This window comes from Petaurus breviceps, unplaced genomic scaffold, assembly GCF_028583685.1.
Source record: "Petaurus breviceps papuanus isolate PSGF00001 unplaced genomic scaffold, PetGlider_PUasm1.0 126, whole genome shotgun sequence".
Lineage (NCBI taxonomy): Eukaryota > Metazoa > Chordata > Mammalia > Diprotodontia > Petauridae > Petaurus > Petaurus breviceps.
In genome coordinates, this window is record NW_027185655.1 from 26,552,179 (window position 1) to 26,565,761 (window position 13,583).

The following is a 13,583-nucleotide window of genomic DNA, read 5'->3' on the forward strand; positions in this document are numbered from 1 at the left end:
AGAGAGAGACAGAGAGAGACAGAGAGAGACAGAGACAGAGAGAGAGATTAGGGCAGGGGAGAGAGTAAGACAGAGAGTCAGAGAAAGGGGGAGGGAGAGAGGTGGATCACTGTTTTTAAGAAGGTTAACAGTGTCAAATGATGCAGAGAAGTCAAGAAAGATGAGGACTATTGAGAAAAGGTCATTAGATTTTTTACTATTAAGAGATCTCAATAAGGTATGAGCTTGGATTACGAGTTGAGAGAATGTGGGGAAGGGAGAAGAGGTTTGGAACTGCAGCTCTGAGCAAAGGGCAGGGTTCAGGTGTTGTCTCTGGTGCATACTGCTGGGGTCACTGGATCAATTACTTAACTTTTCAAGGTTCTCCATGTACCCTTGGACTATAAATTGTAGAGCAGATGCTGAGATGCTTTGGTGGATGGAGTTTTCTCACCAGAAACTTTTTTTTTTTTCCTGAACCCTTGTGGATTTTAATCTGGAAATGGAGAGTAGGAAGGGGAGTTGGGAGCTAGGCATCCTCTTCCTTCCTGGGTATTTCCTGGTCTCAGCTCTAGGTGATTGCCATGGAGCACAATGGTAACACCATCTCTGGATGACAGCAAGGGTTCAGCTCCTGGTCCTATTCCAGCGCTTTCACGATAGCTTCATTGGCTTCTATCCGGATCTGAACCTCGGGCTGCCTCATCTGATGCCCCTGACAAGTCTGAGTGCGCCTTTTCCAGGTTAGATCTGGCAGCCGCCAGGTCCAGCATGTCCAGAGCCACAGCTTCTTCTGCCAGCACGGAGGAATCGGCATTCACTGTGACAGAACCATGCTCACAAAATACTTGGTGGTGGTGGTGCCATCCTCGGCGTGCACGGTCACCACGCCGGGCTTCAGCACCTGCAGGGTGGGCACGTGGGCAGCAAGGATCCCAAAGGCCCCACTCTGGGTTGGGACATCCACCTGCTTCACATTGGCCTCGTTGAAATACACCTGCGTCGGGGAGGCGAAGGTGAAGGACATCTGGCTGGGGATGGCGCTGGCGGCCGGGGCGGCCTCGGCGTAGGCGCGGGCCGGAGGACCCGCAGGGGCCGGGACCCGGGCTTGGCACAACAGGTGGAGGCCTCAGCGGCGGAGCAGGGTAGTGGGAAGCAGGGCGGCAGCGGACAGGCCGGGTACCCGGAGCAGAGGGAACGGGTTGCCGGGCCAAGGACGGAGAGGTGGGCTCACCAGAAACTTCTTATGCCGGTGAAATCTCAGGTATAGACAAAACAAACTAATGAAAAAGATGGTGTGACTTAAGTGATAGGTGAGTAGTCTGGGAGATACATGCTAAATGTGAAATATGCCGTATATGTGTGCCATTCCTCTAAGGCAATGGGAATTCCAGGGCATCACTCCTGGGCCCCTGCTCTCTGAAATGGTATACCTCCTGGGTCACTGAAATGAATACCATTTCCGAGAGATCACCTGAGTGATCTCAGGCAATACCTGCTCCTTCTGGGACCAACAGATATCTCAGCCACATTGGCAGACACCTCATCCACACAGCTCTATTTTGTATCTTACCTGGAACCTTCGCCTCTTTTGCTGAATCCTTCCTTGTGAAGTGGGATGTTGTCAACAATTTTCCATTTTCTTTACCTCCTTCAGAGATGGAATATTTCCCAAACCTGAAACACTAATGGAAGAAACAAAGGAAAACTATATAGCAGATGAAATATTAATAATCTTTTAGCTTTATTTTTAAATTCTGCTGAGATATATTATTTCTATTTTTTTTCATTCAATTATAGTATTGTTTGCTTACAGAGCTAATCTGGCAATTTTAACTCATCAAAATGTTGCTCTGATAAAATTGTACAATGTAAGGTTAAGTATCTCATCAACGTAGTCTTTTAGCATTTGACACCCAGACTGCAGAAGCTAAGTATGGGGTTACTGCGGTTGTCTTTTTCTAGCATAGGATCACATACATGAAGACGCTTTAATATCCACATGGTGGTAACTGATACCAGGTCAGCCAAAGCATTACATTTCTGTCTGGGGAATTAATCATTACTATATTTCTTTTAATTAATCTTAATTTCTAAATTAATTTCTTTTAATTAATCATCCCTATATTTCTGCAGATAGGCAGTGTGGCATCATAGATGAAGAGATGGTCTTGGAGTCATCTCTTCCCAGAACCAAGAACTTCCTGCTAGTATTTGCTCTAGGCACGACTTGAACCCAGGTTTTCTGGCTCTCTATGTACTAGGCAGCTATTGCTGCTGAGAATGTGGGTTTAAATATCACTTTTGACATCTACTGGCTGTGTGACCCTGGACAAGTCACATAACCTCCCAGAAACCTAGGGTACTCTCTAAGACTAGAAGTGACCAAGCAACTGCATGAATAGAGGGAGTTTCCTCAGTGGGGATTCTTTATACCAATGAGATCACCAGTGAAATTTGGCCCAGGCCAAAATTTTAAAATGCTTGTGAACAGTATTTCAAAACTGATGGATCTTGAAGAAAGGATACACAGACTTCATCTTGTTCCTAGGAGAATCTCCTGGCTAAAGGATAATTCACGGCCCTTCCCAGCCAGCTGTGCATGCCTTTGTCATTTGTCTCTGTTGTCCCGTAAGCCATACCATGCCCTATGCTGTCACATTGGGGACACTGGATACTCTTCATAAACTGGCAACATCATGATGGCAAGTGGAAACTAAATAAAGAAAATATAGAAATAAAGATAAAGAACATCCAAAAATATCCCTCAAATTTCTTTTCTGCCCTCCCTCTCATCAGAAATTTGAAGAAGCTAAAAAACTGACAATCAGGTTTCTTTTTCCTCCTTTCAATAAACTAGTAGAGGACAGGGAAAAGAATGCTGGTCTGAGTGGCAGAAGATCTTGGCTGGGTCACCTGTGTGACTCTGGGTGACTAACGGAACCTCTCTCGGTCTAGTTTCTTTATCTTTAAAATGAGGGACCTCAAAGGTTTTTTCCAGCAGTGACACCATGATCTCTTCCCACCCACTTATACAAATGTTTAGTGAAATTCCTGAAATGCAGACAGCAGACCAGAGGATGGCTGGTTCAATGCAAAAATCCCAGCATGTGGAGTCTGAGGCCCTGGTTCAGAATCCTGCCTCTTCCTCCTGGGTAGCTCTTTGGTGAGTCTTTCTTGGCATTGGGTTTTTCTTTTGTAAAAGATGGATATTGGACTGGGTGATTTTTCATCCTTCCATCCTCGATTTTATGAGTCTAAAGAACAGAAACAAGGAGTCTGATTGACTTAGAAATGAGAGAGACTGAAGGCGAGAATGGTCCATACACTTAGAAAGTTGTACAATGCCAAAATCTATTTTGTAGCATCTGCAGTGTCATTGAATGGAGAACCAGAAGGTCTGGATATATATACTAGCAGTGTGATCCTGAGAACAAGTGTATCAGCAATGCCATATTCACAATGCCTATGGAGATTACAGATATGCTGATATAATTATCCATCACAAAATACATCATGTTTGCCATATAAGGGAATAAGCTGGAAAATTTATTAAGATACCAAAAGACTGAGTCCCAAAACCAGAAAGTGAAAGCCATCAGAGTAGTTATGACATTGGCACAGGTAGATAAAGTAGAAAGCACCCACATTTTCAAGCCTTTAAAACAGAACAGGCTACCTCAGGCAAAGGTCCGCCTCTCCCCACTCACAGCAACCACCCAGCGTCCTGGAAGCACACTCCCAGCAGCTCCGGCCCCTGGCAGTCCTCAGCAGGAGTCCTTAGCAGAAAGTCCTTAGCAGTCCTAACTCAAAAAGGGCTTCGTGCTGCCACTGCCTCTGCCGTCACCACCACCAGCCACCTCAGGAACGCTAGCTTGGCTTTCGCTTTCTCTGGCTTTCGCTTTCGCTGGCTTCCGCTTCCTCTTGCTCTGCCCCTTCCTGCTACGTCAGCACGTCCAATGGGGCATGGAAGATCTTTAAATCCCATAACCCTTACATTCGGCCCCAAGATCTTTCATGTCCCTTACTTGGCAAAAATACAGTAGGAAAATAACTGGTGTCAACAAAATTTCACAACAATATAACAAGATTGGTCCCATTGTTTAGGGTCTATTGGGATGGTGAAGAAGGCATTTGCCAAGTCAATAACTGCATACCAAGTCCCATCATATTTCTGGATCCTTTCTATTAAGGTGATGGTGTCTGGAACAGCAGCATACAAAGAAGGAGTCACCTTATTCAACTGTCTATAATCCACAGTCATTCTCCATGTCCCATCTGATTTTCTTATTGGCCAGACAGGATTATTCCATCTTGTGGTTGTAGGGACTAACACTCCTGCTTCAACATATTCCTTTATAGTAGTGGTAATTTCATCTTGCCCACCTGGCACACGATACTGTTTTAAAGTAATTACTTCAGAAGGTTCAGGTAAAGTGATTGGGTCCATTTTTAGTTTTCCTACTAAAACTGTATTAATTCCTATCTTCCTCACAGCAAATTGGTATCTTCCTTCAGGTAAATTCAGAGTCATGCCTCTCAATACATCTATTCCAATGATGTATTCAGGAATGGGTACAACAACCACAGTATATTCCTTCTTAGGTAACTGCCCAATTTTCATTGTTATTTTAACCTGTCTGGCTGATATTTCAGTGCCTCCTAGACCTGTGATGGTAATAGGAGTTCCATGTTTAAACTTATCAGGGTTTCCATAGATAAGTGTGGCCTCAGCCCCAGTATCAATCAGTGCCCTAGTCACATTCTTCCAATATATTGTTAAACCAATATGGGGTCTGCAATCTCTTCTGCATATTTCTTTTATCTGGGCTGGGGCTTGGCCTATCTCCTATTCCCCCTGAAGGTGGGGCAAACTTGGATACAAAGATTCAGATTCAGAAATACCTGCGGGGGTGGTTCCTGCTTCCCTGTTCATTTTAATGCTAAGTACCTTTTCTTGGTACAGCTTATGCAGCTCTTCAGTTGGAATACCATCTATTCTTCTAAAGTCCACCCCAGCTCTTAATAGAGCAGTAAACAGTTCCCTTCTTGTGGGTCTATTTTGTCTCTGAATCCTCTGGCTGTTTACTCTTCTCTCTCGAGGCAATTTGTCTTTTTCCCATTCCCCTAAATCGCTTAATTGTGAAATCTTATCCAGCACCTCTTAAAGAGGGTGCCCTATTTCTCCAATTAAAAGAGTCAGAATTAGGTGCTTATATGCAGGAGGAGCCGTCTTCACTATGATATTTCTATGAGGAACTCCTAGGGGGGTATCATAATATGCATTTGCATCTCCAATCAGGATAGCAGTTTTCATTACCTCCTCCTTTAGCTTTCTCATACAGTCTCTAAGTGAGTACCAGGGTCTGTTTCCCCTAGGCCACATAGATTGAGTCGGATATTGCTTTTTGCATCCTTCTGCAGCTAAAGCTAGAAGATTAGTTTTGTTATTTCCTCCTTGCATATGGTGATCCCTAAAAGCCTGGTGTACAAAAGGATTCTGACTGATACTTATGAATTTTAAACAGTCCTCATTGTCCAGTGTTATTCCTCCGGCGCCTTCATCAGTGATTCTTACTATCCAAGACACTAAAGACTCCCCCATTCTTTGGGTAAATCTACTCAATATATCAGTGATCTCCTGTTGAGTGAAATCCTCAATTATCTCCCTGGACTCTGTTTTTCCTCGGTGGTTCTCCTGCCTTCTTCTTTGTATGGGGAGAGCTTCTACATTAGGAGACTCCTCATCTAACCTTGTTCCATTCTCCTCACACACATTCTCCTGGAAGCTGTCAGGGCAACTCTGCCCAGCTTGTACAAAAGCTGCATGCACATTCGTTCTGCTAGTTTTTTGCTTCCTTTTAGCTACATGAACAGTAGCTTGCTCCTGGACCACATGAGTCCCTCCAGTTTGCTCTTCTGAGTGCTGTGACACAGAAGAATCCTCAGGCAAACCAGCTGACTCCCTAGCCATCTGAGCTCTTTCCTTCAGCAGCTTATCCCTACTTTTACACATAAGGCGATAACTTGTTAGCAGCACCCAGCCTCTCCTGCACACTCCTGCCAGTTCTTTGCCTGGTTCTATGGGTATTGCTTTCAAACATCTTTCCAAATTTCCAGGTTCTCCCTCTTTTAGCCTTGGTTCCCAGTTTTCACAGGGCCCTGTGCTTTTAGCCCATTCTCTGGCTAGAGAGGAATAAGGCAAATCCTCCCAACCTGGAATAGCCACTTCTCCCTCTAAAGCAACACTGCTTCCAAATAGAGGCCTGACATTTTGTGATCCCATCCTGGTCGCCAAATGTATCAGCAATGCCATATTCACAATGCCTATGGAGATTACAGATATGCTGATATAATTATCCATCACAAAATACATCATGTTTGCCATATGGGGAAATAAACTAGAAAATTTATTAAGATACCAAAAGACGGAGTCCCAAAACCAGAAAATGAAAGCCATCAGAGTAGTTATGACATTGGCACAGGTAGATAAAGTAGAAAGCACCCACATTTTCAAGCCTTTAAAACAGAACAGGCTACCTCAGGCAAAGGTCCGCCTCTCCCCACTCACAGCAACCACCCAGCATCCTGGAAGCGCGCTCCCAGCAGCTCCGGCCCCTGGCAGTCCTCAGCAGGAGTCCTTAGCAGAAAGTCCTTAGCAGTCCGAACTCAAAAAGGACTTCGTGCTGCCGCTGCCTCTGCTGCTGCCGCCGCCGTCGCCACCACCGCCAGCCACCACAGGAACGCTAGCTTGGCTTTCGCTTTTGCTGGCTTTCGCTTTCGCTTGCTCCGCCCCTTCCTGCTACGTCAGCACGTCCAATGGGGCATGGAAGATCTTTAAATCCCATAACCCTTACAACAAGCCACTTAACTTCCTAGGCAACTCTAGATCAGAGACTGCAGAACAGACACTGCTGTGTTTTGGAAAAGGGAATTTCTTCACCAGGAAATCCCTATACACACCAATGAAAGCATAGAGCTGGACCAAAGAAGTAAACAAATAGGAATTTTCCAAACATTTTCTTAAATGCTGTGGCTAAAATTCAACTTCTTGGCAGTTACAAACTACCAGCAGGAGTAAAAGTAAATTGGTAAATTGGTAGAGACAGTAAAAACACGGAATTAAACAGTATTATCTATGATGAATAAAGGTCAGAAGAAGAAAAAGGGATTCCCTAGGCCAGTAAACAGCCTGCCCAGAGTAACAATTTCCATGGTGAAGGAGTTAATGCCTCTCATTTCCAGGAGAACCATATTCTTTTTTTTTTTTCTTTTGGAGGGCAATTGGGGTTAAGTGACTTGCCCAAGGTCACATGGCTAGTTTTTGTGTAGAGAACCATATTCTGGTAGGGAAGGTGACAAGTAGGATAAAAATCACAAATAAAACCCAAAAGAAGTGGGCTTCACAGATAGGTAATAAACACAAAAAAGACTTGTGTTTTTCTTCCTAATTACTATTTTTATTTATGAAGGCAGTATTTCTAAAAATCAGTAAAGTAGGGAAAATAAGTTAAGCACCTTAACCCAAGGAAGGAGTGAAAAAAGAAATGCATTTGTTGGAGTAACTTGAAATATTAACCCCTTGGAAACTGCAGATATCTATTTAGTAAGAGATGGAAAAGAGCTATCAGATCACCAAGCTGGGATCTCCTCTGGGAGCCTCAGGGATAGCATGTAGTCCCCAGACAGATAACACACTTGCTCCCAGCCAGGAGGCCATCATCCTAAGTATTCACTTGGCAGACATCCTGGAAAATAGTAGTGTTATAAGGGTTCAGTTACTCTACTCAGAGATGCTTATTGGGCATGATAAAGAAAAAAAAACAATTCCTCAAAGCACAAAGTGCATATATGCTAATGTACATTTTAAAAGATGTACTATGTAGTATTTACATAGTGGGTCAGATTTGCATTCCACGAGATTCAAAAGGAAGAAAAGGGCTCTGTGAGATGAGAATCCAGCTCATTGTCTTTTGTGATAGAGTTTGGAGAGGAGTGATCCAATAGCCATTACTTTCAGAGATTGTGATTTTATAAGCAGCCAAGAGTTTCGAATGTCAGTTAGCCCATGTTGCCCTGGATTGAGTCAACTGTATGCAGTAGGTTAGACGAAACAAACAACCCTTCATCCCAATTTATATGAAAGAATATTAGATTCGGGCATTTCTGCCTCAATTAAAAGAGCAACCTGGAAGGGAGGTCCTAACTGCCCCCAATGCGCATTTGTTTTTCATGTTCTTTAGTTTAAAAAGGAGAAAAAACAAAATGAAATGCTAGTTTTCTGTGAAATATGCAAGGGAGTCTTTGAATCTTTAAAGCAGACTCTTGCCCACTCAGCATGACTAGCAATTGTTTAAGGTTATTTTATATTGTAAAAAAAAAAAATCAAAATCACAGTAGTTCTTAAAATGGCAGACCCACAAGTATACTATTGATTAATTTATTCTGGAATACTCATGTCTTCAATACTCCCATATGCCCACAGAGAAACAGTTGTATTATTCATGCCAAGTGAAAAAAAATGTCATCCCACATTTCTGTTAGGGATAAAAATGACTATTTTAAGTGCAACTTTTAAATCTGTTAGTGGAAATGCAAAAAAGACCTTCTCTGCTCTCTTTCTCTCACCCTCTCTCTCTTTCTCGCTCCCTTTCCTCTCCCCCCCTCCCCCCCCCCCCCCCCCCCAACTCCCCTTTTAAAGTCTAACTCTGGAGCTAGCTTAGCATTTTTGTTCTGAGAACATCCTTATTATGGGATATAATGATTTATTTCTATAACTGAAAAAGTATAACCTTCAACTAAAAATGTAAATTGTTTTTCTCTAAGAAATGTTTGCCCAAAGGAAAAACTGGGAAATGTGAGTCACACTTATAGACCATCTCCCTCTTAACCTTTGTTGAATATTCTTCTTAAATTTTGGTGGTCAAAGGTCAGATGAAGCCAGCTCCAAAGTTGTGACTAGCTCTTGTTGGAAGCCTCCTGGTCTGCTCTGAATCGTGACTCAGAGCAAGAGGTCACTCAGAGGAGACTCTCTGCCTTCTAGCTGGGGTGGGGGGCAGGGAGGAGGGGGAAGCATCTGCTCTAAGGGGCAGGTCCCCTGCCTGCTATGTCAAGATTCAGAAATATAGTGGCTGTAACTTATGATCTGACTGAGGATACTAGAAATTGAACTTCACACATGATCAGGACAGAGCTGAACTTCCCTGTTCCCAACTCTGGGGTTGTTTGGTCACTGGTCAAATTGTTTTGTCATTTGGCACAGCCAAAGGTTTGCCCAACAAACATACAGAACATAACCATCTTATTTCAAAGTGAGGCTATGAAGTCATAAAAATTCCACTGTACTTTAGTCTGTAGCACATATGTCTAAGTAGAACAGGAATGCATGGTGGATAGATTTCAAAGTTCAATAAGCTTGGATGAGAAAAATTCCATCTATATTTCAATATAACTGGTTTCCTTTATAATCCTATGCATTTTGTTTTCTGCATGTAAAAACATTATTCTGAATAGGGATTCCTGGGCTTTTCCAGATTGCCGAAGGGGTCTATGGCACAGAAAAGGGTAAGAGCCTTGTATGGGGTAACATTTTTCCAGCTTCCAATTTCCAAGGGAAGAAAAGTGAGTTTTTTCCTACAATAGGAGAAAAATTACTCAACTAACTGTAATATTGTTCTTTGGGAACATTTCAGAATATGAGTCCTGTTCACTGTTTAAAAAAACAACTCAATGAGAAAATACCTGTAATAGTTGTATTTACTTTCTTTTGCTTATATAATGAAAACAAAATCAGATGTCCTTCCAACCCTCTCCTTCTGCACCCTACTCTGAATCACCCAAAGCTTCCACAAACTGAATATTTTAGCAGCAAGGAAGTCCTTGATTGGAGGGACAGCAATTGCTACATGTTAAGTATAGAGTAATTTAAAAAAAAACACCCTCTTTTTCTTCTGTCCTTTCCATATTTGATTTTTTAATTGGTATCACATTTAATTGGTGTAAAATACCTTTGTTATAAGAAATGAAAAAATAATCTATAGCTATATACATCTCCAAGGAAAGGGAGAAATGTATGATACTTTCTAATTCATGTAAGACTGTATTTTAAAAGGGTAGAAAGAGGCTACGTTACTATTAGCAAAATGCTAAGCATCAGTATACTCTGAAAAGAGTATTTGTTCCTTAGATTTGAGCTGTTTCTCTAAGAAAAGAACTTTTTAAAAGGTTCTCTGAGAAAGCAGTGTAAATTAGGGCAAGCTTACAAAGCCAAAGAGAAGGCCTGAACTAAAAAAGAATGGGTTAATGTGAAGACCTGATCTCTGCTTCCAGTTGGGCCACTAGATAACTATGTGATGTCAGACAAATCATTTCTGCCCTACAAGACTCGGTTTCCTCGTCCACTGCAGGAGTCAGACTAGGTGACTTCTAAGATCCTTGATGACTTGAATGTCCTATGAATCTATACATTATTGGCAACTAAGAAAGTTACTAAGCATTTGAAAGCACTCTCAGAACTTACAAAGTAGCTGAAGGAGAGCCATGGGAGGGCCTGTAAAACCATCTATAATACCAGGATGGCCAGGAACAGGGGTTTAAGTTTTTAAAAATTTTATTGGCTTGCTTTGTTTTCACTTTGCAGATATTTACAGATTATTCTCACTTTGTGAGAGGTCTCTTATAACAAAGTAAAACAGGTTAGGAAAACTAATGATCAGTTTAGGAAAACCGATAAGACCGATAATAAAATAAATAAAAATTAATTATTAAATAATTAAATTTAAAATAAAAATAATAAATAAATAAATAAAAATAATAGAAATAAAATAGAAAGGGGTGGCTAGGTGGTACAGTGAATAGAGTACCAGCCCCAGAGTCAGGAGGACCTGAGTTCAAATTCAGCTTCAGCCACTTAACTAGCCGTGTGACTTTGGGCAAGTCACAACCCCAACTGCCCCTCCAAAAAACAAACAAACAAAAGAAATAAAATAGAAAAACTGATAATAATACCATGACTTCATCTGAAAGTAGAAGCAAAATTTAAGACAAATGTATTTTCTCATCTGCTCATCCACCCATCCCCTGAAAAAAAAAAAGAAAAACTATTTTCTTCTAACAAACATGCATAGTCAAGCAAGACAATTCCCCAAAGGACATATTCAAAAAAATATATATGTATCATTCCAGATCCTAAATCCTTTACTTCTATGTAATGGATAGCCTGTTTCATCATTGGTTCTCTGGAATAATTAAAGGCCATTCTATTGATCACAGTTCTCATCAAAGTTTTTGTTTTAATAATGTTGTTGTTGTAAAAATTATTCTGGTCTTGTTTATTTCATTTTTCATCAGTTTATAATTCATAAAATTGTTCATTTTTATAATATTGATGTTATACTAGAAAATGTCCTTCTGGTTCTGCTCCCTTCACTCTGCATCAGTTCATACAAGTCTTTCTGCGTCTCTTTGAAAGCATCTATTTCTTCCTTTCTTAAAGCACAAAAGTACTCCACATTCATATACTATAACTTGTTCAGTTGCTCCTCAATTAATGGGCATTCCCTTAAGTTTTCAGTTAGTAAAAGATCTCTTCAGGGAGCACCCATTTATTTGTCTGATTCCTACTGGTACCCAAATGCCCCTGGTTACGTTTTTTTATGGCATTTTGGAGGTATATAATGCTAGAGAAACTAATATATCCATAATGCATGGGCATATAGGAACAGGCAAAACAAATATACATATAATTCTAAAACAGGGAGCAGGTAGGGAATTAGCTACTTTGTTTTATTATTGAATACTCAGGTTAGCAGTCTTAGCAATACTCAAACTGGTTATCATGAGACGCAAAAATGATACATAAGGCCAACTTTGAATAAAAAAGATAGGGTGCGGCGGGAGAAAAAGTCTCCATGAAGCATTGTTTTAAGATTCACAAAGGAAAATGCTTTCTTTGGTTTGTAAGTAAACATCTAGTTGAAATAATCCAAATGAGACTGCTACTCAAAGAAACAATGCAAGATAATCGCTTGCATAAGGAAACCAAAGACATCTTAGAGCTACTTCTTTTGTGAAATAAACATAATTTAAGCAAAGATTAATAGAAAGTGGGTGAGGTGGAGAGACAAATTAACAAATCTATGGACTGGACAGAACACAATTTTTATAGGCAGAGCACCTTTTGGAAGGGAAGTAAAATTACTCAGCTTAGAGAAAACACCCACCGATGATACTTCCACTGATTTCATAAAGAATGGTTTTGAAAAGTCAAATGGCAGAACAATAAGAAGTTTATTATCCTAGCTGACTCTAAACTAAAGCTGGGGAACCTGCAGCTTCGAGGCCAAGGTCCTCAAGGTCCTCCTAGAGGGCTGGTTCTGTGAAGTTTGGATTCAGTCAAAGGGTTGTACTTGAGGACCTAGAGGATTGGTTCTATGAAGCTTGGATTCAGTCAAAGGGCCACACTTGAGGACCTACAAGGTCACATGTGGCCCCGAGGCCACAGTTTCCCCACCCCTGCTTTAAACAAACATAAGGTAGAGATTGGTTGATATAAGAGATAAGGTTGAGGCTTCTTCCTCTCTCCACCATCCCACCCCTCAAAGTGGGTAAACATATTTCAACATTTGTCAAATAGTCTCAGGTGTTTAAAAAAACTATTTCACTTGTGAATTCATTGATGTGAAATTCCCAGGGAACTCTGTCTGCTGATGTGTAGTCTTAGGGAGATGTCTGGGGCAGCTAGTATATGGGACACACAGCTTCTAACACAGCTAAAAGTGGGACTTGAACTCAGGTTTTTCTGTCTCCAGAGACAAGCCTCTAGCCAGTACTCCATGCTGCTGCCTTTCAGCATATTCTTAGCCCTACTGCTTCTAAATGTAGTAACAGATTAAGAGATTTGGAGATAGTTTTTGCAGGAATATAAAAGATAAAAATGAGCATACTGGTAGAAAAATGATAGCAGAAGAGTAAACAGGTTTTAAAAATAACTGCTTTTTCTCTAAGGTATTATTTATTTAAAGGGTATTCCTTTCACAAGACACTATTCATTACCCAAAGACCCGAGCTTGCCCATCGCCATCAGTGGACATGTAGATATTTCTGGGTGCTAGATGCTGTTCTAAATACCAATGGTGCTCCTAAAATACATGTTTTTCCTCTGGTTCATATTGGTTTGCTTATTTCACTAACAGGATTCTCCTATAAGGGGTAGTTGACAAAGTTGTAAATTCTAAAGCCCAGTAGGAAAAAATGATAAACCCAAGCAGGTGTCGAAAGAACTGGTTGTAGAACAAGGAAAGAAATGAAAATATGAAAACCCACCTGAAGCAAACCCATAGCTATCAGCTAAATGTAGTGCTTTTAAATCTAAAGAACCATATATATGGCTCTTCAGGTCTTAGTTGGGTGGAGAATTAGAGAAATATTCACACACACACATATATATCACTTTTACTCTCAACTTAGTTTGTTTTATTCTAGCAACAAAGAAGACAGAATTCATGACTGACCATTTAAATATGTTTTCACAGGGGTCAGCTCTGATTTCTGGTAGAATTTTTCCCTTTATTGAATGAAGCCTTTGCAAGAAGAAAAAGCCACAT

General features: G+C 41.0%; 1 pseudogene; it reads right to left on the minus strand.

Annotated features, from left to right (window-relative positions):
• Positions 1-440: 440 nt before the first annotated feature.
• Positions 441-13,583, minus strand: part of LOC138169260 (uncharacterized) — a 36,522-nt pseudogene continuing 23,379 nt past the window's right edge.